Source organism: Eubalaena glacialis, chromosome 7 (assembly GCF_028564815.1).
Source record: "Eubalaena glacialis isolate mEubGla1 chromosome 7, mEubGla1.1.hap2.+ XY, whole genome shotgun sequence".
Taxonomy (NCBI): domain Eukaryota; kingdom Metazoa; phylum Chordata; class Mammalia; order Artiodactyla; family Balaenidae; genus Eubalaena; species Eubalaena glacialis.
Window position 1 is genome coordinate 101,040,978 of NC_083722.1, and position 25,843 is coordinate 101,066,820.

Sequence of the window (25,843 nt, forward strand, 5' to 3'; positions counted from 1 at the left end):
AAAGAAAATTAAATGAATACGGAAAATATGAAAGAGGAGTTCATAGCCTGGTAACCTCTGTTCTCTCCATCTTGAATAATTACTATGTGCCAGGCACTGTCCTTAACGTATAATTCCTCATTTGAATCTCAAAATAACCCTACACACACAGACTGGAAAAAACATAGCACATATATCAAAGGGATACTATCCAAAATATATAAAGAACTACTACAAATCAACAATAAAAATCTAACAGCTCGGTTTTTTAAATGAACAAAAGGCATGAACAAAATTCACAGAAGAAGATATACAAATAATCAATAAGCACATCATCATTGTTAGCCATCAAGCCAATGCCAATTAAAAAGAAAATATAGGGCTTCCCTGGCGGCGCAGTGGTTGGGAATCCACCTGCCAATGCAGGGGACACGGGTTCGAGCCCTGGTTCAGGAAGATCCCACATGCTGCAGAGCAGCTGGGCCCGTGTGCCACAGCTACTGAGCCTGCGCTCTACAGCCCGCGCGCCTAGAGCCGGTGCTCCGCGACGAGAGAGGCCACCGCAATGGGAGGCCCGCGCACGGCAATGAATAGTAGCCCCCGCTCACCGCAACTAAAAAGAAAGCCCACACGCAGCAACGAAGACCCAACGCAGCCAAAAATAAATAAATAAATAAATTAATTAATTAAAAAAAAAAAAGAATACTATAAATATGGGAGTTCCTTGGTGGCCTAGTGGTTAGGATTCTGAGCTTTCACTGCTGTGGCCCAGATTCAATCCCTGGTCAGGGAACTGAGATCCCACAAGCCGCACAGCGTGGCAAAAAAAAAAAATCAAAAGAATATTACAAATAAGTTTCATACCCTAGAGTATTTAAAACAATTATAAGTTCAAAAGATATTTTATCAGTGTCAATAAAGTAAATGAAAAATATGAAGAAAAATCCATAACATACCATGACACTTAATATACATTTATAACACTATGTACTGTAGATAAAAATCATCAAGCATTTTTAGACATGAAGTATTTATATAGAACTTAAAAAAAACATTGCTATGGGTGTATCACTGCAATCCAGATTTAGGTTTTCATTTGCTGTAAAAATATATCTATTGCAAATGCTCTCAAACCGTGGCCTAGGAACCCCTGAGATCTCTGAGACTATTACAGTGGGTCTGCAAGGTTAAAATTATTTTCATAATATTTGCCTTTCATAACTAACATTCTCTAGTTTTCATAAAACAGTAACGCCTCCCAGCCTTGTATATTTAAATAAATATGTATATATATCTTATAGAAGCATATCCTTGACAGATATAAAAAGATATACACTAGGTTGCTAATGACAAAGATCAGGTTCCTACCTGTTACGGAAGTGGGGAGGTAGAAGGAGGAGGTAGAGGAAAGCTAGCAGAAACAGAAAATACCTTAAAAAATAGGTATATGATTACATTTGTACATTTAGATAAAATGATGGGGGAAAAGTACAAAAGCTTTTAAGAAGAAACAAGAAAACCAAAACCAATTTTTAAAAATCATTTAACCTATAGGTTGCCAAACTTTTTTGGATCATGGTAAACTTTGTGCCTGACTAATTTTTTCATGACATCCCTAAGCCAGGAGAAAATATGAATTCTGTTAGATCCAAACAACTATTTATGTCCCGACAACTTAATAGCCATTTGGAAGGGTAATTCACATAAATTGAAAATTTTTTTATTTTATTCTTAAGGACAGTTACTTACTAATGAGATGTGTGTGCCTCCTGGTCACTACACAACTCCTCAAACCTTAGAATCAGGTTGAAAACTCGCTCTTACTTCCTGTTGATTGTCACTGGTACTTGCTTTATCACAGTAATAACCAAAACCCAACTTCACAAAGATATGACCTAATCAAAAGGAATATAGGAGGATCTAAGGTTGAAACTGAACTACCCTAGAGCTAATAATTTGCACAGATGTTGAGTATACTGTGTTCCCCTTGAATATTTAAAATAACCTGCAGTACCCCTGTGAGCTCCCCTCAGGCTCCCCAAGGTGCCTCAGTGCATTTTGGGAACAACAGATTTAAAACATAGAGTGCTTTTCCTTGTCACCTTGGTTAGTTCTGCATTAGCTAGCTGTTTGTGGTTAGAAAATTCCATTATTATCAACTAAGCAGAGCTTAAAGTAAATTAGCAAATCATCCAGTATAGGAAAATAGGATGATTTTTGAAGTCTTTCTGATAATTCATGGATTTGGATAATTCACACTGCTGCTCTGACATACATGCTTTCTTTTCTCCTCATCTTCTGAGCTCCCTTTCCCAACTCTACGATGGCATGAAAAATTTAAAGATGAATCTGTGTAAAAGCAAAATAATGACCCCTAAGAGTTCAAGCACCTGCTATTTTAAATACAGGTTTGCGACCATTTAGAACGACTTCATCAGAAAACACCTAGGAAAGATGAGGTTATTATGTCCAATGATATAACCAAGTTCTTAATTGCTTCATCATTGATGCATAAATGCCAGTTTCCTAATCTTAGCAAATATATCTGAGCAGTACGCAAATAGTACTGACAAGCAGAGAAACTATGCATAGACAGAATTTCCCTCTTGGCATAGCACAAAAATATCATCAGCTTCAGGCAAAGAATTAAGAAGCAGAAATAATTGTTCTGTATGTCTTTCCACTTAAAAAATAAATACTCTAAAACTTTTGGGAAGGATTCTGAAAGAATTACAGTTGACCCTTGAACAATGAGCTTGTTAGGGGCACCAACCCCCCACCCCCATGCAGTTGAAAATCCACATATAACTGTAGAGTCTGTCCTCTGTATCCACAGTTCCACATCCATGGAGTCAAACAACCACAAACTGGATCATGTAGTACCGTAGTACATATTTACTGAAAAAAATCTGCAGATGAGTGGATTTGTGCTATTCAAAACCATGTTGTTCAAGGGTTAACTGAACTATGATTGGCCTCCATCCCAAAACAGTGAGCTATTCCTGTAGGGTTAGCAACTAGTTAGTCCTTCTAACCTAGCTTAGTGTTGCAATATAATCATCTCATTCAAAAACTAGAAGTTACGCAGCCTTCTATTTGTAAAAACATTTAACTTTAATTTAAATTTAACCAATAAGAATGGTTTTGGAACTTTGCAAATCTCCCTTTACTTTACTCCTTTCTTATTTACTATTTATCTATGAGAATCAAGAAGAACCTCAGGCCCATAGAGTGCTTTTTGTTCTTCCTACCAGTGCTATCCCATTATTCATTGCTATTCAGCTCTGTAGCAGAAAAAGTATGTAGCATAACTTTCTCCTGGTGGGCTGTAATAACATCACATTCAGAGGGAGGGCTATTTTAACCTTATCCCAGTGAAGCCAGAACTGAACTAGATGAAAAACAACAACTGGGAGTTGAGGTGGAGATGGGGAGGAGGATAGTGACATAAAGGAAGCCTATAAACCTCAGACTGCAGGTAAAAGAGCAGCTGGAGGCCAGGACACTCTCACCTGTGGATGGCGGTCAGGAATCTACAGCTCTCCTTCCCCTCTTAGAACTTAAAAAGCAGTTTCCAGTTCCCAAAACATGCCCCACATTTCCTGCCTAATTAAATCGTCAGGCCTATCCTATGAAACTGAGGAAATGATCTATGAGAACAAGGAGCATATTTGGCCACTTTGGTGTACATTGGTCATTCACAGATGACGTGTTAAGGGAATGTTCTCGCATTACTGCTCCAACATCTAGAAACTTGAAATAAAACTGGAAGGAACCTAAGAGACAGGGCTTAAATATATGCCTTCATGCAAGTATAGGCCTTAATTACACCTCACCTGTTCTTGAAGATTTCCTGGGAAGTACCACCCCCCCACATATACCCACCTTCCATCATTCATTCCAGTACTTCCTACACTATTACAGACTGGAACTACCATCTCTCTTAACTTAAACCCATTTTCTTTGGTGCTATCATCCATACAAGGTAAATGTCTAGTTGTAAAGTTTCTAGCTAGAGCACAATGTGCAATAAATGACCATTTAAAATAGCACCTAGCACCGCCCATCTCCCAAGGCTTGCAGCCCACTACCCCAGGATCCAGCCTTGCCCAACAGTGGGCCAGCACTAGCCCTAGATCCTTAGGCACCAGAGTCAGCCAACCTGGGACACAGCCCTGCCCACCTACAGGCCAGCAGCCACCATACAAGGGAGAACCTGGCAGCCAACTGAGCAGGGAGCCAGCACTGCCTACCAGTGCACACACAGTAATCAGTCCCACAACAGAAGGGCCCATGCAGCCAGCATCGGGGACACTCCTAGAGCATACAGCTCTGGTGACTAGAGGGGAGTGTGCTACTAAGCTCCATAGGAACTCTACATAAGGCCACTTCAAGATTGGGAAAAATAACCAACCTACCTAATATATAGAAATAAACAAAAAGAAACAGGCAAAGTGAGGAGTCAAAGAAATATGTTCCAAACAGGAAAAAAACAAAACCCCAGAAGAACAAAGCAAAGTGGAGATAAGCAATTTACACAATAAAGAGTTCAAGGTAATCACAAGATGCTCAACAAACTCAGGAGAAGAATGTATGAACACGGTGAGAAGCTTAACAAAGAGTTAGAAAATATTTTTAAAAATCAAGCATAGGTGAAGAATATAATAACTAAATGAAAAATACACTAGAAGGAATCAAGAGTAGATTAGATGACAGAGAAGAATGGATCAGCAAACTGGAAGACAGAATAGTGGAAATCACCGAGGCTGAACAGAAAAAAGAATTTTTAAAAGTGAGGACAGTTTAAGAGACCTCTAGGACAACATCAAGGATTTGCATCTTAGGGGTCCCAGAAGGATAAGGTGGGGGATGGGCAGAGAACTTATTTAAATAAATAATAGATGAAAATATCCCCAACCTGCAAAAAGAAACAGACACCTAGGTCCAGGAAGCACAAAAGTCCCAAACAAGATGAACCCAAAGAAGTCCACACCAAGACACAATATATTTAAATGTAAAAATTAAAGATAAAGAGAGAATCTTAAAAGCAATAAGAGAAAAGCAACTAGCCATGTATAAGGAAACTCCCCAAAAGTATCAGCTGACTTCTCAGCAGAAACTGCAAGCCAGAGGGAGTAGCATGATATATTCAAAGTGATGCAAAGGAAAACCTCCAACTAAGAATAATCTGCCTGCCAGGGCTATCACTCAGATTTGAAGGGGAAATAAAGAGTTTTATAGACAAACAAAAGCTGAAAGAGATTAGCACCACTAATCAGCTTTACAAGAAATGTTAAAGGGACTTCTATAAGAGGAAAAAAAATGACCACAACTACAAATATGACAATTATGAAAGGAAAAATCCCACTGATAAATGTAAATATACAGTAAAGATAGTAAATCCACCACTTATAAAACTAGTAGGAAGACAAAAGTAGTATAATCATCTATATCCACAATCAGTAGTTAAGGGATACACAAACAAAAAAGATGTAAAATATGATGTCAAAAACATTAAACATGGGTGGAGAGTAAAAATGCAGGGTTGTTAGAATGTGTCTGAACTTAGGAAATCAATGACTTAAAATAATCACATATATTTATTTATTTTTTTCCTGTTTTTAAAATATATTTATTTATTTGTTTGTTTGTTTATTTTGGCTGCATTGGGTCTTCGTTGCTGTGCATGGGCTTTCTCTAGCTGTGGTGAGCAGAGGCTACTCTTTGTTGCGGTGCATGGGCTTCTCACTGTGGTGGCTTCTCTTATTGTGGAGCACAGGCTCTAGGCACGTGGGCTTCAGTAGTTGTGGCTTTCAGGCTCTAGAGCGCAGGCTCAGTAGTTGTGGCACACGGACTTAGTTGCTCCACAGCATGTGGGATCTTCCCAGACCAGGACTCGAACCTGTGTCCCCTACATTGGCAGGTGGATTCTTAACTACTGCACCACCAGGGAAGTCCCTCACATATGTTTATAAATGTTGTTATATATGAACCTCATGGTAACCACAAACAAAAATCTATAATAAATGCATTCACACAAAAAAGAGAAAAGAATTCAAATATAACACAAAATAGTCATCAAATGTAAAGGGGAAAGAGCAAAAGAAGAACAGAACAACAACAACAACAAAAAAAGAACTACAAAAAAACCTGAAAACAATTAAAATGGCAATAAGTACATACCTATCAATAATTACTTTAAACATAAATGGACTAAATGCTCCAAGCAAAAGGCATGGAGTGGCTGAATGGACCAAAAAATAAAAAAATAAAAAATAAAAACAACACAACAAGACCCATCTACATGCTGCCTACAAGAGACTCACTTCAGAGGTAAAGACACACACAGACTGAAAGTGAGGGAATGGAAAAAGGTATTCCATGAAAATGGAAACAAAAAGAAAGCTGGGGTAGCAATACTGATAAAAGGCAAAATACTTTAAAACAAATACTATAACAAGAGTCAAAGAAGGATGTTACATAATGATCAAGGGATCAATCCAACAGGAAGATATAACAGTTGTAAATATCTATGCTCCCAACATACAAGCACCAAAATACATAAAGCAAAAACAAAAAGGGAGAAACTGACAGGAAGAAAATAATAGTAAAGGACTTTAATAATGAAAACACATCAATGGACAGATCATCCAGACAGGATATCAATAAGGAAACACTGGCCTTAAAAACACATCATACCAGATAGATTTAATAGATGTATATATAGAACATTCCATTGAAAAATAGCAGAATACAAATTATTTTCAAGTGCACATGGAACATTCTCCAGGATAGATCCCATGCTAGACCACCACAAGTCTCAATAAATTTAAGATTGAAATCATATCAAGCATCCTTTCCATCCACAGTGGTATAAGACTGGGAATCAACGATAAGGAAAAGTACTGCAGAAAACCACAAACAGGTAGAGGCTAAACAATATGCTACTAAACTACCAATTGATCACTGAAGAAATCAAAGAGGAAATCAAAAAATACCTGGAGACAAATGAAAATGGAAACACAATGTTCGAAAATCTGTGTGATGCAACAAAAGCAGTTCTAAGAGGGAAGTTCATAGTGATACAAGCATACCAGTCAGGAAATAAGAAAAATCTCAAATAAACAATCTAACCTTACACCTAAAGAAACTAGGAAAAGAAGAACAAACAAAACTTAAAGTCAGTAGAAGGAAGGAAATAATAGAGACCAGAGAGGAAATAAATGAAACAGACACTAAAAAACAATGGAAAAGATCAATGAACCTAAGAGCTGATTCTTCAAAAACATAAACAAAATGTATAAATCTTTAGCCAGACTCATCAAGAAAAGAAGAGAGAAGGCCTAAATAAACAAATCAGAAAGGAAAGACAAGAAGTTACAAACATCACCACAGAAATACAAAGAATCATAAGAGATTACTATGAATAATAATGCAGCAACAAATTGGACAACCTAAAAGAAATGGATAAATTCCTAGAAACATACAATCTTCCTAGACTGAATCGGGAATAAATAGAAAATACAACAGACCAATTACCAGTAATGAAATTGAATAAGTAATTTGTAAAAACTACCAAAAAACAAAAGACCAGGTCAAGTCAGCTTCAGAGATGAATTCTACTAAACACCTAAAGAACAGTTAACACCTATTATTCCCAAACTATTCCAAAAAATTAGAGGAAGGAATGCTTCCAAACTTATCAGCATCACCTTGATACCAAAACCATACAAAGACACCACAGAAAAAGAAAATTACAGGACAATATCACTGATGAATGCACATGTAAAAATCCTCAACAAAAGATTAGCAAACCAAATTCAACAATAAATTAAAAGAATCATTCACCATGACCAAGTGGGGTTTATCCCAGGGAGGATGCAAGGATGGTTTATTATCTGCAAATCAATCAATGTGATATACAATATTAACAAACTGAAGAATAAAAATCATATAATCATCTCAATAAATGGAGAAAAAGTGACAAAATTCAACATCCATTTATGATAAAACCTCTCAACAAAGGGAGGGAACATACCTCAACATAATAAAGGCCATATATGGCAAGCCCACTTCCAACACCATAATCAATGGTGAAAAGATAAAAGAATTTCTTTTAAGATCAGGAACAAGACAAGGATGCCCACTCTCACCACTTTTATTCAACATAGCGGAAGTTCTAGCCACAGCAATCGGACAAGAAAAAGGAATAAAAGAAACCCAAAATGTAAAAAAAAGAAGTAAAACTGTCACTTTATGCAGATGACCTGACGCTATATACTATATATATGTAAGATTCTAAAGACATCACCAAAAAACTATTAGAACGAACATATGAATTCAAAAACTTGCAGGATACAAAAATTAATATACAGAAATCTGTTGTGTTTCTATATGCTAACGATTAACTATCAGAAAGAGAAATTAAGAAAACAATCCCATTTACAACTGCACCAAAAAGAATAAAATACCTAGGAATAAATCTATCTAAGGAGGTAAAAGACCTATACTCAGAAAACTACAAGATACTGATGAAAAAAATGGAAGGCTACACAAACAGGGGGAAAGATATACTGTGTTCATGGACTGGAAGAATTAATATTGTTAGAATGACCATACTACCCAAGGCAATCTATACATTCAGTGCATTCCCTATGAAAATAACAATGACATTTTTCAGAGAACTAGAAAAAATAATTCTAAAATTTTTATGGAATGACAAAAGACCATGAGTAGCCAAAACAATCTTCAGAAAGAACAAAGCTAGAGACAACACGTTCCCTGATTTCAAACTATACTACAAAGCTACAGTAATCAAAACAATATGATACTGACACAAAAACAGACACATAGACTAATGGAACAGAACAGAGAGCCCAGAAATGAACCCACACTTTCTGGGCAATTAATCTACAACAAAGGAGGCAAGAATATACAATGGGGAAAAGGCATCCTCTTCAATAAATGGTGTCGAGAAAACTAGACATCTACAAGTGAAAAAATCAAACTGGGCTACTCTCTCACACCATATACAAAAATAAATTCAAAATGGATTAAAGACTTAAATGTAAGACCTGAAACCATAAAACTTTTGGAAGAATACATAGGCAGTATGCTCTTTGACATCAGTCTTAGCAATATTTTTTTGGATCTGTCTCCTAGGCAAGGAAAACAAAAGCAAAAATAAACAATGGGACTACATCAAACAAAAAAGCTTTTGCACAGCAAAGGAAACAATCAATAAAATGAAGAGCTAGCCTACTGAATGGGAGAAGGTATTTGCAATCAATATATCTGATAAGGTGTCAATATCCAAAATGTAAAAAGAACTCATACAACTCAACATCAAAAAAACAAACAACTTGATTTTAAAAAAAGCAGAGGTCCTGAATAGGCATTTCTCCAAAGAAGACATACAGGTGGCCAACAGACACTTGAGAAGATGCTCAACACCACTAATCAACAAGGAAATGCAAATCAAAACCACAATGATATGTCACTTCATACCTCTCAGAATGGCTATCATGAAAAAAAAAACAACAGCAACAACAACAAATAACACATGTTGTCAAGGATGTGGAGAAAATGGAACCCTCATGCACTGTTGGTAGGAATGGAAATTGGTACAGCTACTATGGAAAACACTACAGAAGTTCCTCAATAATTAAAAACAGAACTTCCCTAAGAACTAGCAATTCCACTTCTGGGTATTTTTCCAAGGAAAACAAAAGCATTAATTCAAAAAGATATATGCACCCTGTTCATTACAGCATTATTTACAATAGCCAAGATACAGAAGCAACCTAACTCTCCATCAACAGATGAATAGATAAAGAAGATGTGGTACACACACACACACACACACACACACACACACAGGAATATTACTCACCCATAAAAAAGAATGAGATCTTGCCATTTGCAACAAATATGGATGAATCTAGAGGTTATTATTATGCTCAACTGAAATATGTCAGATGGGGAAATACAGATAACATATGATTTCTCTTATATGTGGAATCTAAAAAACAAAATAAATAAACAAATATAATTAAACAGAAACAAACCCTTAGATACAGAAAACAAACTGGCAGTTGGCAGAGGGGGAGAGGAAGAGTGGGGCGATAAGAAAAATAGGTGAGGGAGATTAAGAGATACAAACTTCCAGCTATAAAGTAAATAACTCATGGGGAAGTAATGTACGGCATAGGAAATACAGTCAATAACATTGTAATAACTTTGTGTGGTGATGGATGATAACTAGACTTATCGTGGTGATCATTATGTAATGTATAAAAATATCAAACCACTATGTTGTACACCTGAAACTAATATAATATTGTAAGTCAATTATACTTCAATTAAAAATAAATAAATAGGGCTTCCCTGGTGGCACAGTGGTTGAGAATCCGCCTGCCAATGTAGGGGACACGGGTTCAAGCCCTGGTCCGGGAAGATCCCACGTGCCATGGAGCAACTAAGCCCATGCACCACAACTACTGAGCCTGCACTCTATAGAGCCCAGGAGCCACAACTACTGAAGCCCGCGCGCCTAGAGTCCATGCTCCGCAACAAGAAAAGCCACCACAATGAGAAGCCCACGCACCGCAACAAAGAGTAGCCCCCGCTCGCCACAACTAGAGAAAAGCCCGCGCGCAGCAATGAAAACCCAATGCAGCCAAAAATAAATGAATAAATAAATAAATTTATAAATAAATAAAGATATGCAGGGAAGGAGACATGTGAATGAATGATCCATGTGGTACTAGATTAGAAATGGAAACACCAGTATGAATTCATGTATGTACATACACATATGTATGTATGTATACTAACTCATATATACATATATTCTCTTGCTTTGTCATCTGAGAGGGCCTAAAATCAACAACACTCCAGAAGCAAGAAGCACACCTAGTGCCCAGATGTTCATTTTTAATAACATTCTCTAATAGAAAATATGAATACAATATGGATTTTAGTTAGTATTGGTCCATTAGTTGTAACAAACATACCTTACTAATGTAAAGTATTAATAAGAGGGGAAGCTGGACGGGGGTTTATGGGAACTCTGTACTATCTTCACATTTTGTTTTGTGAAATTATAACTGTTCTAAACACTAAAGTTAATTTAAAAAATAAAGCAACCAAACATGAAACTTAATTAATTTAATTTAATAGCACCTAGCACAATGGCCAACATACAACAGGTTCCCAATAAGCATGTGTTGAATAGCTAAATGAACAAATGCTACAAATGAATATTTCTTATTAGAAATGATTCTAACGTCAAGTAAATTGTATTGATAAAAACAACATGTTTTAAAACTTGTACTATAATTGACTGAGTTGCATTTTTGCAACTATTGGCAGATCTAGATATAATGAGACCCAGATATAAGCAAAATACACGAATCATACATGTCATAATGACTGGCACATCTAGTCATTCAAACCGGGTGAATAAATTTAAATTATGTTGGTTTTGTTTTTTTAATCACACTGAAACTTAGAAAACTAATTCTTAGCTCTCAAACAAATAAAACATGGTCCCAAGTTTAGTACCTCTGCATACTATTTTATTTCTTTGTCAAACTTATTCACTCAGTCATCTTAGAATTCCGTACCTAGTGAAGTTATACCTCGAATGTGAATTTCTCTTAGATTGCATATAAATGTGAATCTAAACATATCACGGCATAAGGAAGCATTTCTCTGAAACTCCTCATCAATTGCTGCAAGTATTTGCAAATTCTTAGTTTCAACAGGGGAAAAAAATCTTGTCCAGCTTAAGTAAAATGAGTATTTTATCATTTGCATTTAAATGGAGAAAAAGATAGAGTTATCCTACCACCTCGTGGACTGTTAGGGTATTGCTTTTTCAGAGCCAAAAGCACATTTTAAGAATGAGAGGATAGAAAACACTGAACAGTGGTTATTCATGCTTTCCTACCGCCTTCAGTTCTTCTGCCCCTAATTCCACATCTTCACATCTTACCCATTACTCAAAATGCAGTTTAAATGTCCCCATCATTGGAACATACTGTATAGCACAGGGAACTCTACCTAATGCACTGCGGTAACCTAAGTGGGAGGGAAATCCAAAAGGGAGGGGATATCTGTATGTGTATGGCTGATTCATTTTGTGGTGCAGTGGAGGCTAACACAACATTGTAAAGAAACCATACTCCAATAAAAATTAATAATAAATAAATAAATGTCCCCATCATTATTCGTGAAACATTTTATTTATCACCAAATTATAGACTACCTGTAAGTAATTTTACTCTAGGTATTACTTCTATTATATCTTTGACCAACTTCTGACTTAAATATTTTTGTTTGCCTATCTCTCACCCTTATTTGGAGACAGTGAATATACAAACTTATGGCCTAGCACAGCAGCATGCTCACAGGAGGCAGTTAATAAGCATTCATGTAATGAATAAATATTTGCTAAATGAACAAATATGAATGTGAATGGTATGGGATTTCATAGGGTTATATGAGAGAAAATTCAGAAAGCAATTGTTCTGTATGCAACACAAGAAGATTATTTGCATTTGGTTTAAACATAAAATTGCAATTAATATTAAAATATTTAAAATGTTACTTTATGATATTTTAGATTTTTGCTGGAAAATAGAGTAGTTTAAAAACAAGTAACTGTTGTAAAATATGACAGACTGAGGAATTTTCAAACATTTAACAAGAGGACAGATTTTTATAATGTTATATAGATATGCACTTTGGGTTGAATTTAATAATTCTAACGAATAAAACCGTTAAATTTTTTTTTAAATGTTCGCATCATAGAATCATCTCTAAATTACAATTACAAGAACATGGCTAAATGAAAATGCATCTCTGCTCTAAACTTCCATGCCACCTTACCTGGTTCCTCTTATTTTCTAGCTGGCATTACTTAGTCTTAAACTCACTGTAAGTATTTTGAGGACACGTAGACAATGTGTACTGAAACTGGCTCACACGGGTTCTCACCAACAGTTTAATACTCAGAAATTTTGCAAGCCATTTGTTAAACTGTTGGTAGCTTGAAATTGGTCATGGTAGGTACATTTATACAACAGAAATCAGGAAACACCACAAATCAAGATACTTTAAAAAAATATTTTTAATCATCTTTAACTTCTCCACATCTCATTTTCTCTACTTGTAATATGTAGTGAGGAGAGGTGGGACAGCTCCCACCTCACAAGACTGTTGTAAGGACTGAACAAAATAACCCACATAAAAGGCTGTGTCTAGTGTCTGGCATATAGTGTGTGCTAACCAAATATTATAATCAATCTCCATACCCCATCACAGTGCCTTGCAAGTAGTAAATCCCTCAATAAATACTCAGTTGTTAAATGACAAATGAAATCAAGAATTTCAATGGAATATTTTAAGATATGTTAACACTGATAGTAGCCCCAGGTTAACAACAGGACAGATCATTACCAGGAATATAAACTCTTTACTTATAAATAACCCAGACTTTTTTTCTTTGCCTCTTCCTGCTCTAAATCAGTTGATAGATTTTATCTCTAAAATTTCTAGTAATATTCATTTAGATAAAAATTCTAGATATATTTTCTAGATAAGTATAGATCTAGAGAGATATAGATACAGATCTTTGTTTCCTTCTGCATTTCTCTCCCATTCTGATTCAGTCTAAAGTGCCTTCCTTTCTCCTTGTTCTTTTTAGTTTATTTCATAATGCAAAATATATAATTTATGCCTCACTTTGTTCCAGAAAACATTTGTTGTGAATAATAGATAACTTGGTTTCATGTTTAGCGAATAAGCTTTTTAAATTTCTCCAAGGGAACAAAATAAAGTAGCTTTTTACCACATCTTTCATTGATCCTGTGCTCCTGTTTGACTGGCCCTTTCCTTTGGGAAAAGACAAAATTAAGTTTCCAAGCACAAAGTTGAAAACCAAATTATCATGAATTCCAGACACTTTCCAAAAAGGAACACAAGAAATGTCCTTATCCTTTAAGGTAGATGTCACCCTCATATCTCTTTACCTACCTCACTGCAATCCTAATATGGTGTTTCTTTAGCTATAAGGCTGCTTCCAATAACTAACTATGTTTAAGGATCTGCTATAGCTTCATTTGCTTGCTAAAAAGCAAAACCAAAAAATTGAAACAACTAATTAATTGCAACTAATTAGTTGTTTCAATTTTCTGGTTTTGTTCTAATTAGTTGCAAAAACAGACTGGAAAATGATTTACTCCAGATGGTTTGGAATAAAATTCCAATTGCTCACATGTACATTTATTCATCTAAAATAAGTTTTTCCTTACTTAGCTACACAGAGATTTTTTTTAATGGAGGAAAAAGTAAAATATTGGCTTAGTAATAAAACTAAGATGACCATTTGCCCTAGAATATACTAATTCTGTCCATTTCTGGTTTAAAAATACACAGAGGCTGAAACAAATAGCACATCCACAAGGCACTGGCTGATGCAAGCACTTTGTTTAGCGAAATAACTACTGCGATGTTGGTCTACCCTTATCCAAGAACATGTCAATGACATAGTGTGTGACAGGCGGGGCTTCCTCCAGAAGTAGAAATAAGGTGGGTGAGTCAGAAATTAAAATTCCAACTACCGGCAGGCATCTGTAGGATGAAGCAATACATTGTATTTGATTCACTTCCTGCTCTGTTTCCAAAGGACACTGTCAAACACAATGATTCTTTTTCCCAACAGCTGTCACCACCAAGTCAGCTATCCTTTGTATTTTCTCTTTGTGTTTGAATCCAGACAGAGAGCAGATGGCTGGACTCAGTGCCAGGGCAAAGGTAAAATTAGTTTTCTCACCTAAAGAGGTACTGCCAGACTTCATTCAGACAAAAGTCCCAGCAACAAATACCTACAAAATCTAGGGTCTAGAAAACACAATCTGAACTTCCTGTTTAATTTACCAAGTAAAAACAAAAAACCCACTTTTGAGGACAACTTAATTTGCTAAGAGGTGAAGAGAAGACTCACAGATTTCATCTACAGAGAGAAGTGGCTTCCCCTGTCATCAACTCTGTAATTTCCAGGCTCTGTAAAAAAGCACATTATGTTCAATGTTCCTCTAAGCTGAGCTCATGGGTGAATTCCAGAATATAAAATATCATCTTCCAGAGCTAAAACTTTACTAAAGCAAATAGGTTTAAAAAATATTTGACTAAAAAAACACTGCAAATTAAAATTACAAGGGAACAGCTAAATGAAAGGTGAGACTTTCCAACTGAGGGGATTAAAGCTAGAATCAGAATTAGAGAAGGAAATTCAGAGCTGCAAGATATAACCAGTCACTTATTAACCACATAGTGTAGTTATAATATATAACTGGCAGTGGAAGAATTAGAATGACATGGAAAAAACCCTCCAACTATTACAAAGAAAGTTTGATCTCCCATAAAAATAAACTTTTGGCCTTCTATTGAGAAGCTGAAAGGTTCTGCCATTCAAAGAGCCACCTATTTTGCCTCTTCTCAGTGGCACAGGAATTGAGAATTTTGTTGCCTCCATTTACTTATTTAAAATGCCTAAAAGATAAAGAGAGTAGAACTAGAAATCGCTTCTATGGCCCTTCATAAATTGGTGATTTTCTCTACACTTTGATTAGTACCAAGACAGAGACAGAATCACATATGCAATTGATTTCTATTATTCAGCCCCCTCTCTCAGGTAACTCAAAATTAGTAAAATCATAGTAATAGCAGTTGACTGTCACAAGGCAGAGACCTCAGTAGCCTAAGAGACTGTTCTCAGTAGTCAGGCTTCAGGACTAGGAGACCCAGCAGTGAGATTAAGATTTCTTTTGAGGCAGAATACTTAATTATATATTGTTTTTTCAAAGCCCAAGGGCACAGACCTAAAAAAAAAAAAAAAAAAAATCCACCACCAACAAAAAAAAAACTCTCAAGTTAAATAATGCCCTTGCTTACGTAAATTACTGTATTTTCAAATAAGATAAAATATTGTATATATATTTTTAATCCCGTTATTTCTAATCCTTTATTTCCTCCATAGCAGCTGCAAGAAAGGCAGTTTCTGAATATGGCTAAGATTTTTCAAAACAAATGGTGAGAAACTTTGCCTTTAGAGGCAGTTTCAGACCTGGGCCCAAATCCCACTCTACCACTCATACATGTGGGGTACATGAAAAAAATTACTTAATTTATCTGAACTTCAGTTCCTGAATCTTGTACAATAGAGATAATATTGCCTACTTCATGGAGTTGAAATTAGATAAGAAATGTATATAGTATTTAGTATATTGCCTAGAAATGTGCTGTCCAATACAGCAGGCACTAACTACACGTGGCTATTTAAATTTATTTATTTATTTATTTATTTTTATTTTTGGCTGTGTTGGGACTTCGTTGCTGTGCGCGGGCTTTCTCTAGTTGCAGTGAGCGGGGGCCACTGTTTGTTGTGGTGGGTGGGCTTCTCATTGCAGTGGCTTCTCTTGTTGCAGAGCACGGGCTCTAGGCACATGGGCTCAGTAGTTGTGGCTCGCGGGCTCTAGAGCGCAGGCTCAGTAGCTGTGGCGCAGGGGCTTAGTTGCTCCGCGGCATGTGGGATCTTCCTGGAACAGGGCTCAAACCCGTGTCCCCTACATTGGCAGGCGGATTTTTAACCACTGCGCCACCAGGGAAGCCCCATGTGGCTATTTAAATCAAATTTAAATTAATTAAAATTAAATAAAATTTAAAAATCTGTTCTACAGTCACACTAGGTATATTCCAGTAACCAATAATCACATGTGGCTGGAAAGAACATTTTTATCCTCACAGAAATTTTTGAACATTGCTAAAGAATCTAGTAAGTGCTCAATAAATGTTTATTTGATCTGTGTGGCATTTTTTTTCTCCTCCTCTACAGTTCCTCTAAGTTCTCAGGCCTCCCAAGGTATCTCCTTATCATGAAGGAAAGCAATATGATAAGACATATATGTGTTTATCATTTTTTTCTCTCCCAGGAGCACTGGAGTTCTAAAAGAGCACTGCAAGGAGAAAGCAATGCTTACCACAAATGGGAGAAATTCTAACGATGGAGGTTTCAGGCATTATAGCAGACATTGGGGAAGGTCTTTCTGGACTATGAGTGTGGGGAGAGAAAAAGAATCTCCATAGTACCCCTCAGTTCATACCCAAAGATCCACCTACTCATAGCAACAACGCAGACTTTAACACACTAACACTTACTGAGAAAATGGAAAAGAAAAAGGTTTTTTACTCTGTAGGATTCTTTTCACACCAAATTTTGGCTGAAATATCTAAAAATAAGTATGAATCATCAGCATTTCCCCAGAGAAACTTTAACCAAGTTAGTCTTGGGCACTTGAGTAGAATTCTTTGCATTAGTCTTTGTGTTCTTCGGATTCATTTCCTTTCTCCTTCCAAATACCAGAATTGGAGCTGGGAAGATACTAGAGAGAAAACGCTAATATGAGTCTAGAAAGTTAAGAAATGAGGAATTACAAGAAGCTGAAATTTAGAAGCTGAAATTCTAAGAATTCTAATCTCAGATGATACTTGGCAGTATCTGGTGAAATTATCCTATAGACCCTTGTAGATCTGGGCTTAAATGTTCTGGGTAAATTTCTCTGTAGCAGGACATTTGTGGTACTAAACTTCAAAGGATACACATCTTTGCTTTCAAAACTACAAGTAGAAGAGGCTGGCCCCTGTGCTTCATTATAAATGGGGAGAGGAAACGTCTAGTACATTTAAAAAAACATGATGGGGAATTCCCTGGCAGTCCAGTGGTTAGGATTTGATGCTTTCACTGCCAAGGCCCGGGTTCGACCCCTGGTCAGGCAACTAAGATCCTGCAGGCCACTCAGCATGGCAAAGAAAAAGAAAAAAATGATGTTCTGCCTACAGGTGGTATCCTTAGAGGTAATAAGCAAAGCTTCCTTCCTAAGTCAAAATGAAAATGTGTGAACATAACTCATTGAAAGGCTATGCCTTTCTAGATCAAGTTGAAAACAGAGCAAGTCTGTTGTCATAGCCTTGGTAATAACAGTTGAACACACCTGATAATAAATTTGATCATAGGTCTTTGGTGAGTGAAATTATTCATTGCTGATACATTTTAGGTTAAATAAATACGTAATTGGCTTCTTTCACCTCTACACCTATTATCAAACAATCCCCATTTGATTGCATACTTTTATGAGTTAATATTCTATAATCATCAATACTGGATATTTACTTTACAACTAAAGCACTTACACTAACAACATTCTGATTGTGATTATATATTGATGTTTTTTGTTGTCATATCAATGAGAGAAATTATGGATTTCATTAAACCACAATGCCATGATAAAAACATCGGACAAGAGGCAAGTTTTTTATTCTGCTGAAAACATATATTTACTAGCAGTCCAAACTCAAAAACATAAAATACTATCCTTTGGAAAGCATAAGTAACACAGGATCATAATTTTGTAAAATATAACTCTCAACTTATTTTAATCAATTGCCATATTTTCTCTTATTGCAAAATGATCTACATGCAGTATACTTTGACATAAAACTTTAGGTACTAAAAAGACATTTTTTCTGTCCAGTTTACTTTCTATTTTGCTGTCTTTTTACAATATTGGGCATACAGTAGTACTATAACTACTAGTTATTATTGCTATATTATTATCCCTTCCACTAGACAGAAATTTTATATTTTTTACTACTTTTTGATGTAAATTTTTATTCATATTATTTTGAGGAGATGTTCTTTAGTGAAGACACATCAGCAAGACAAAGTGTTAAAAAAGCATAGCTTGGGCTTCCCTGGTGGCGCAGTGGTTGGGAGTCTGCCTGCTAATGCAGGGGACACGGGTTCGGGCCCTGGTCTGGGAGGATCCCACATGCCGTGGAGCAACTAGGCCCGTGAGCCACAACTGCTGAGCCTGCGCGTCTGGAGCCTGTGCTCCGCAACAAGAGAGGCCACGATAGCGAGAGGCCCGTGCACTGTGATGAAGAGTGGCCCCCTCTTGCCGCAACTAGAGAAAGCCCTCGCACAGAAACGAAGACCCAACACAGCCAAAAATAAATTAATTAATTAATTAATTAAAAAAAAAAAAGCATAGCTTACCAACTTTTTAAATGAACAAAAATTCGTAACATCAACTTCTGTACAGAGCAATAGCAGCTGATTATCCAGCCCAAACTTTCTAATAGTAATAATGGTAATGGAGGCATACCTCATTTTACTGCACTTCGCTTCATCGAGCTTCGCAGATATTGTGTTTTTTACAAAATTGAAGGTTTGTGGCAACCTGCATCAAGCAAGTCTATCGGTGCCATATTTCTAATAGCATTTAGTCACACCATGTCTCTGTGTCACATTTTGGTAATTCTCACAATATTTCAAACTTTTTCAATACTATTATATTTGTTACAGTGATCTATGATCAGTGACCTTTGATGTTACTATTGTAATTGTTTGGGGGTGCCATTAAACACACCCAAATAAGACAGTGAACTTAACTGCTAAATGTGTGTGTTCTGACTACTCCCCTGAATGGACATTCCTCCACCTTTCTCCCTCCCCTCTGGCCTCCCTATTCCCTGAGATAGAACAATATTGAAATTAGGCCAATTAATAAAGCTACAATGACCTCAAAGCTTTCAAATGAAGAGTCACACATCTCTCACTTTAAATCAAAAGCTAGAAATGATTAAGCTTAGTCAGGAAGGCATGTAGAAAGATGAGATAAGCTAGGCCTTTTGCACCAAACAATTTGCTAAGATGTTAATGCAAAGGAAAAGTTCTAGAAGGAAATTAAAAGTGCTACTCCAGTGAACACAAATGATAAGAAAGTGAAACAGCTTTATTGCTAATATGGGAGAAGTGTGAGTGGTCTGGATAGAAGATCAAGCCAGCCACGACATTCCCTTAAGTTAAAGCCTAAGCTCTTCAATTCTATGAAGGGTGAGAGAGGTAAGGAAGCTGCAGAAGAAAAGTTTGATGAGGTTTAAGGAAAGAAGCCATCTCCATAACATAAAAGTTCAAGGCAAAGCAGCAAGTGCTGATGAAGAAGTTGCAGCAAGTTATCCAGAAGATCTAGCTAAGATAATTACTGAAGGTGGCTACACTAAACAATATATTTTCAATGGAGACAAAATAGTCTTATATTGGAAGAAGTTGCCATCTAGGACTTCAATAGCTAGTGAGGACAAGTCGATGTCTGGCTTCAAAGCTTCAAAAGATAGGCTGACTCTCTTGTTAGGGGCTAATGCAGCTAGTGACTTGAAGTTGAAGCTAATACCCATTTACCATTCCAAAATTCCTAAGACCCTTAAGAAATATGCTAAAACCACTCTGCCTGTGCTCTACAAATGGAATAACAAAGGCTGGATGACAGCACATCTGTTTACACCATGGTTTACTGAATATTTTAAGTAGGTTGAGACCTACTGCTCAGAAAAAAAAATTCCTTTTAAAATATTACTGCTCATTGACAATGCACCTTCTCACCCAAGAGTTCTGATGGAGATGTACCACAAGATTAATGTTGTTCTCATTCCTGCCAACACAACATCCATTCTACAGCCCACAGATCAAGGAGTAATTTTGACTTTGAAGTCTTATTAAGAAATATGTTCTGTAAAGCATAGCTGCCATAGATAGTGATTCCTCTGATGGATATAGGCAAAATAGACTGAAAAACTTCTCTAAAGGATTCACCATTCCAGATGCCATTAAGAACATTCCTGATTCATGGGAAAAGGGCAAAATATCAACATTAACAGGAGTTTGGAAGAAGTTGATTCCAACTCTCCTGATGACTTTGAGGGGTTCAAGACTTCAGTGGAGAAAGAAGCTACAGATGTAGGGGAAATAGCAAGAGAACTAGAGTTAGAAGTGGAGCCTGAAGGTGTGCCTGCATTGCTGCAATCTTATGACAAAATTTTAAAAGGGTGAGGAGTTTCTTCTTATGGATGAGCAAAGAAAGCAGCCTCTTGAAAGGGAAGAGATGGAATCTACTCCTGGTGAAGATTTTTGAAATGACAACACAGAATTGAGAATATGACATAAACTTAGTTGATAAAGCAGTTGGAGGATGTGAGAGGATTGACTCCAACTTTGAAGGAAGTTCTACTGTGAGCAAAATGCTATCAAGCATCATTACATGCTACAGAGAAATCGTTCATGAAAGGAAGAGTCAATCGATGCAGAAAACTTCATCATTGTCTTACTTTAAGAAACTGCCACAGACACCACAACCACCCTGATGAATCCCAGCCATCAACATCAAGGCAAGACCTTCCACCAGCAAAAAGATTACAAGTTGCTGAAGCCTCAAATAATGGTTAGCATTTCTTAGCCGTTAAGTATTTTTAAAATAAGGTATGTACATTTTTTAGAAATAAAGCTATTGTACACTTCATAGACTACAGTATAGTGTAAACATAACTTTTATATGCACTGGGAAACCAAAAAATTCGTGTGACTCACTTGTGATATACAGTTTATTGCAGTGGCCTGGAAAGGAACCCACAATATCTCCTAAGTATGCCTGTAATAATGCCATCATTTTCACTGGTCAAAATTCTTTGACTAAAGTAGCAGAAAACACTGACTTAACCTAAATCCAAAGAAAGAATTTGTTATAAGAATATGAATATGTTGTGTGAATCAAAAAGTGATTGGAACAAGAAATGAACAGGCATCAGATCTAAAAATCCTCTCTCCTTGCTACTCGTCTGCTCTATTTTTCTCTTGGAAGACTGACTTTTCTCTGCTTCTTTATCAATATACTGAATAAAGCTACCTCTCGGCTCCCAAATTATAAACAGTTTTAGCTGTTTCTTGGTCTCAACTAATCAAGTGAATCTGATTGGTCTAGCTTGAATCAGGTGTGCATCCAGAGGTCAAAAGTCTGGGCCAAGGCTTAGGGGTTGTGTAATATAAATATGACTGCAGTGAGCTCACCCCAAGAGATGGGCTGTGTAGGGCTGGCATGTTCTCAGAAATGAAATATTCAACAAGTTGGGCAGAAACCCTCCAAAGTATCAACTACTATGTTTTATTCTCTTCAAAATGATGTCATTTATACAATTTTCTTTGATGAGAGGATCTAGTGCTTGTCCTAGGCCTAGTTAACATCGGGTAGTGATAGTTATTACTAGGAAGCTAAGATGTTCCAAACTATTTTATTCATGCTATCATTAACAGCAATAAATATATAATTTCTGCTAACTTTAGACCTTTCATCACTGGCTGTAAAGTATATCCCAGATTAAGCTCAGATAATGCTAGTGAGGTTTAATGAAAGAATGGCTTCTGAATACAAAATCATGCAAAACTTCATTAAAACACTGGCCAAAAAAGCCTAAGGAAAACATGTCAGTTAAAGGCCACTCTTGTTAAAAAACAGGAAGGTCATATGGTCATACTCCATAATTCAGCTAAAGATAATTGAATATATAAAATGTTAGAGTTTTACTATATTGCATTTTCTTTTTCTTTAATTTTTAAATTTATTATTGACCAGATTATTTTCTTTCCTGCCAGTGAAAAAGCCAGAAGAAATCTGAATAATCAACATAATGATCAGGTCTAAGCCTTATTTATAACAGTCAATTTGGGCAACTCATTACTGTCCAGGGATACATTTTTTTTCACCAAGTAGCTATAATGGTTTTCAGGACAAATTTTGAAGATTCGGGCTCCCAGTAGGTGAAGAACAGGTGTCTGGAGGAAATAAGATAGGTTTTTAGACCTGGAAAAAATGAAAGACTGACTGCTTGGCACTCTGAAGATGGGTTATATCAGCCTGCAAACACCCTCTCATTATTTTAATATCACACTTATATAAAATACTTTGGGATCCTTTGCCAGAAAGATAAAAACAAATTAAACTGAAGGCAGGACATGAACTGAATATCTTATTCTGGAAGCACCATCACTGACAGCTTTAGAAAAAAAAATAGAATGGATCTTTCAAAACACTTTTTCCAAAGGTCAAACAATATTACCAAGAAAGAGTCAAAAAGAAAAACAGCATAATAAGCAGCGAGTGTGGTTCTCCTCACTGCTCATATAATTCCTTCTTAACATTCTTATAGTTCTTAGGAATTTCTGGGTGTATATAGTTCTTTGTTTACTGGATTGGAAGCTCTCCTTGGGCACTATGTCTTCTTCATGGTACATTCCCCAAATTGGCAAATGTAGCACTGTGCATGTACTCAGTGTTCAAAAATGTTTCTTAAAATGAAAGGACAGCATGTTCTTTGGATTTTTGCAAAATTCCTTCATTGTTTACAATTCCTGAAAAATGAAATGAACCTGACCTCTACCCAACATGAAAATACTCTTTTCTCTACACATGCCTTTATTCCTTTACTCCTGCTATTCCTTCTGCCTGCAATGCCCTTTCCTAATCTCATAAATCCTACTCATTCTTCAAGGCCTATGGCAAGTAGCCCCTTCTCCATGAAGCTTTCTCTGATCTTCCCAGCTACAAGTAATCTTTCCTTCTGCTGAAGTTCCACTTTTCCTAAACCTTCCTTACATCCCTCAATTATACTATAGCCAGTTGCATTACCTAAGTAACTATCTCCTAAGTTACAGCAAGTATACAGCCATGTCTGATAAAATATTTACTAGGTGACTACCTTCAAGCCTGTGGTTCCAATGGGGTTTAAGACTTCTAACTCAGGATGATCCCACACCCTATTAATAAGGATCTCCTCTTGCATTTGTGCCATCCTCTGGGAAGACAAAGAAGAACACTCCAAGGCAGTTTTGTAACCTACTGTGTAATAACCTACCGTGTGACAACTGCCTGCGTGCACTATTCCCAAAGAACATCTGAAGCCTCTGTGCTGGCAGGTTGTGACCTTCTGAGTGAACCTAATGACACGTGCAGCTTATGAGAGTCCTGTGAGTCGGAACATTTAGTTGAATCTAAAATGACCCTTGATGGACCATTTCAATAAGGTTTCAAGTATTAATAGCTTATTATGAAAATTATATGAATTAGTATATGTAAAATTCTTAAATGGTGTCTGGCACACAGTAATAACTCAATGAATGTTACCTACTGTTGCCCATGGTCAGAAACCAGCCAAGTAGAACTATGAATTCAGACATGTCTGATTCCAGACCCTATGCACCATTACTCCTTGGTACTTTTCTACATAAAATCAATTTCCTATCTCCTTCCCTCTAAACCTGCTCTCAAAAATGGGTTTTTATATCACACATGCGTACTTCAGTGCAAAATTAAGTGACTTTTTTACCTGCATGGATACACATCATAAGCCGGATCCAAGTGTCTATTCCCCAACCTATTTGCTTCCGAACAAATGTTTGTGTCCCCCTAAAGTTCAGATGTTGAAGCCCTAATATGATGGTGTTTGGAGGTGGGACCTTTCATGTCATGAAGGTAGAACCCCATGATGGGATTAGTATCCTTATAAGGAGAGGAAGATAGCTAACCCTTTCTGTTTCCCCCACATAAGGATACAAAGAGAAGGCAGCCATCTGCAAACAAGGAAGAGAGACTTCACTAAGAAGCCAGCCAGGCCGGCACCCCGATCTCAGACTTCCAGCTTCCAGAACTGTGAGAAATAAATGTTTGCTGTTTAAGCCACCCAGTCTATGGTATTCTGTTACAGCAGCCCAAACTAAGTCACTGTTAAATGCCAGATATAATTTATTATAATAGCTGAGGGAATAATGATGAACTATGAGTGTAAAGAGATCCCACACACACAAGAAAACTAAGTAACATACTCTGGAAAGACTTGACAAAAAGGCAAGTCACTAAAAAAAAATGTTTTGCTATTGAAGTAAGTGTAAGAACAGTTTAAAAGACTGGGGGGGAGGAGAAAAAACAGACTATGAACTCTGATTGCTTCAGTATCTTTTAGTTCCTGTCCCACTTTAGAGACACCCAAACTGAAACTCAAAGTAAGCATGACATGGAATTCTAATCGGTAGACCCACAAAAACAAACAAACAAAAAGCACACAAAAAAACAAAAAACCCCATCACCTTGGCCCTATATCAAAAGACTTGTAAATAAATGTACCAAAATTACAGTTGACCCTTGAACAACACAGGGGTTAGGGGAACCGACTCTCTGCACAGTTGAAAATCCATGTATAACTTTATAGGAGGCCCTCCATATCCATGGTTCTGCATCTGTGGATTCAGTCAACTGTGGATTGTGTAGCACTGTGGTATTTACTGGAAAAAAACTGACATATAAGTGGACCTGGGCAGTTCAAACCCATGTTGTTCAAGGGTCAACTGTATTTAAGTTAAAACAAAATGTTTCTATCTCCCTCTCTGTGTCTCTTTCTCTGTATCTCTCTCTTTGTCTGTCTCTTCCTATGTATATATAATTTTTACGACTTCAATAGAAGAGCTCTGCCTATGAGTATACTAAAGAGTTGCTGGGACTATGAGAAACCACTTATAGAGTTAAGTGGGAGAACAAAGAAAAGGGTAACCAATGCTATGGGAAATAGGGTCAGTAAAGATACAGAGAAGGGTGGACATTGAGCTGAGTGGACAGACAGTACGGGGAAAAGGCACTGGCGACCCAAGTACAATGTGAACAAAGGTGGCAGAAGCCCAAGCAACATGGCTTGTTGAGAAAACATAAATAGAACAAGACTTTCGAAACACAGACTAGAGAAACAGGTAGGATCTGGATCTTCAAGGAACTCATAAGCCAGAATATAGAAGGCGGACTTTGAGAGACACATGGAGCAAACACAGGGTTTTAAGCAGCAGAATACAGTAATTGGATGTGCATGCTCAAACGATCATTGTAGAAGCAGCAGTAAGGGTATGGAGAATGTTAGATTTGAAAAATAT

At 36.7% G+C, this 25,843-nt stretch overlaps 1 long non-coding RNA gene across 3 annotated transcripts in view; it reads right to left on the reverse strand.

Annotated features, from left to right (window-relative positions):
- LOC133094813 (uncharacterized) overlaps positions 1–25,843 on the reverse strand; it is a 399,443-nt gene that overhangs the window by 372,523 nt on the left and 1,077 nt on the right. For 2 of the 3 annotated variants that reach the window (XR_009701509.1, XR_009701508.1), the window contains exon 2: positions 14,990–15,048. The exons of the other annotated variant lie outside the window; for it this stretch is intronic. This is a non-coding gene — a long non-coding RNA (uncharacterized LOC133094813). The remainder of the gene's footprint in view (positions 1–14,989; positions 15,049–25,843) is intronic. 3 annotated transcript variants of the gene reach the window in all.